The sequence below is a fragment of the Anopheles maculipalpis genome, chromosome 2RL, assembly GCF_943734695.1.
Source record: "Anopheles maculipalpis chromosome 2RL, idAnoMacuDA_375_x, whole genome shotgun sequence".
NCBI lineage: Eukaryota > Metazoa > Arthropoda > Insecta > Diptera > Culicidae > Anopheles > Anopheles maculipalpis.
In genome coordinates, this window is record NC_064871.1 from 93172774 (window position 1) to 93175546 (window position 2773).

The following is a 2773-nucleotide window of genomic DNA, read 5'->3' on the forward strand; positions in this document are numbered from 1 at the left end:
CTCTTCTCTAGCACACTTTATAACTTTTTATTTACAATAAGACGCTACCGCGTCAGAATGCATAGCACCTGTGTCGACGGAAATGGCAGGTGATTAATGTTTTCCAAACGTCCAAGTGGGAAAAAGGGTTTCTCCGTCTTTAGGGTATTGTGGAGGGATTTTTTTTTTTTTTGGGAAGACGGTCCCCAGAACACCACACACACACACATGCGCGGCGTTCTCTGGTAACACGCATTGTTGGAGGAAATGACTCGGTATTATGAGAGCACTTCGATTGAAGTTGACCGAACAGTGTGATAGGATCAGAGGCCTCAGTAGTTGCTGGTCAACCGTTGTGTGTGTGTATGTGGAGGCAATCGGAGGGTTTTCCTAGCCTTTTTTGAAGAGGACATGATTAATGGTGTCCCCGGACTCATTGTGCTACTAATTGAGCGTATAGTTTAGGAAAGGGAAGGGCTACAGAAAAGTGTAGCGATGGGGAAAGTGTCCGAAAAATGACAGAATATTTGTGAAAACAATAATGAGAATGGAGCAATTGATTACATTATTACGGTTTATTTGAATAGCGTGTGTGGGTGAATGTGTAGCAAGAATAAATGACGTCTGCTAGTCGTGTGAACTGTTCTTGAAATCTTTAGTTTTGGATAACGGCTAAGCTTTTTTTTGTTACAATTTGTTTTTGAAGTTAAAAATGAGTTAAAAGCACTGTTAGTGGCAATATAGGGACATGCGTCGAATATGGCGTTCCCTCAGGTTGCCCTCATTATAACGATAATAAGCCCAAAACTATAATGAAATTCAGTTTCGGCATCTTGTTGCCAGCCATGTAACAACCATTTTGTGAAATTTTCTCGGCTAACGAAACGCTGGCAGGGAAGGAAGCAAAACAAAACATGCACGCCTATCGTTCTGGTTTGATGGTCAGTTCTTTATGCTAATTCCTGTGCTGCCAGTAATTAGCAGCCAATGAAATCATCCACAGCAACAAAGAGCAACAAAACATGAGCCAAGCGTGTGGTGCCCACTCTACCTTGAGGTAGAAATATGATTGTTAAGTACGGCCAGTGAGACGAGCTTTGGTATCGCTTCGTTGATCACGCACCTTTGCTGCCAGCCAGCTGCACCATCACGATCACGATCTAGAGCCTTCCTTGCCTGGGGTACTGTTCTTAAGAACCATTGCTCTCAGAGTAGGGAGAGACAAGAATGAAGCCTGGCTTGTAGACATCTATCAACTGTCAACATTAGCTCCATTTTGGGCAAAATGTGAAGCCTCAATTGAAACCACCATCACTAGACACTACGGGAAGGAAACGGATACTCTCGATTATGTGTTCAACAGTCCATAAAATTAACGCCATTTTTATTGCTTTTTATTATATTTCAGCTCATTTACGGGTGTGTGTGTGTGCGTGCTAGCGGAAGATGAATGAACGAACTCTAAGTGAGGTGAGTTTTGTTGGTTTAAGTTCGTAGTTTGATTGTTTTTTTTTATCGATTACCATTTCTTGCCATAAAGAAACGGTGTGAAAATGTATTGCTGTAAGTTAATTCGAGCTCCGTTGGGGATTAAGCTATTACTTCCTTTTTGTTGTACATATTTTAAGCGTATTGGCGACTTTGGCTGCAGTCCTCCATCCACGGCTGCATCTGATCTCCGACAGATTTGAATCCGTTTGATTCAACCAATGAGCTCCTCGCTGTGCTCCTCTACGCGTTGTGACAAAACGGGTCGCTGACGAGCACCTCCTTGGTCGGGCAAGAGTCTGGCATCCTCATCACTGATTAATGTCTAGTACGCCATTCGATTTTATGAGGTAAGCTAAGTAAATTAAGTTCCCAGCTAAGTGTGCAAAAGATTTTGTTTAGGTCAAGAATCCCGGGAGTCAAAAAAAATGGCCATCAAGATTTCTTGTGCAATTTTTTTTCTTTTACTTAACATTTTATTGAAGAACACGTTTGCTAAAAGTTTTCTGATAGTACTGTTACTGTACAAGAACTCATAAATTAATGCTGCTCCAATCGTTCGAAATAAACCCAAAAAGAAACCTCATTTACCCAGCAGCAGCAGCAGCAGCAGCAGCAGCAACATGCAGTGCAAACTTTCAATGATTTGTGGCGGCTTCAGTCCAAAACGAACATCGTCGAAAAGTCGCTACGTATAAAGCGCAAAACACCCATACGGTAGGGCGCAGTAAAGGAGATCACTTCAGGAAATGCCTTCAGGCTTCGCGCCGGTCGGATAATAGGTTCATGTAGCAAATATTTTTTTCTCATCCCACGTAAGAAAACTTACAACACGACGAGCAGCACGCTGCATCTATGCAAGACGACGGTAACAGACGAGCAGCAGCACACAGCTCAATACTCCTGGCACGACAGTCTCCTGCGCACTGCACACCAAGAAAGGTTTAATAATATGTAAACGAGCTGCTTCTGCTCTGCTCTGCTACTAGTATCCACCCACACTCCTTGGGGTTGGATTCTTCGCTGCCCGAGCGCGTCATGGCGCGAAGACTGTTGCAATGTTCCGGCGCGTCCCGCAGGATAAATGGCGTTGCGTTTGTCGGGTGTTTTATGTATATGTGTGTGTGAGGAGCAAAAATCAACGTCGGCGCACCGCAACCGTTTTGTGTTTAGTGTCGAGCAAGCCGAGAAGCCGATTTTATTTGCCAACCACATATTTCGGTACGGTGACGGTCGTCTACTTGCTCCTTTACCGGGGTGGTAGATGGGAGGGAAAGAATGTCCAAATGGAAATCCATAGACATTC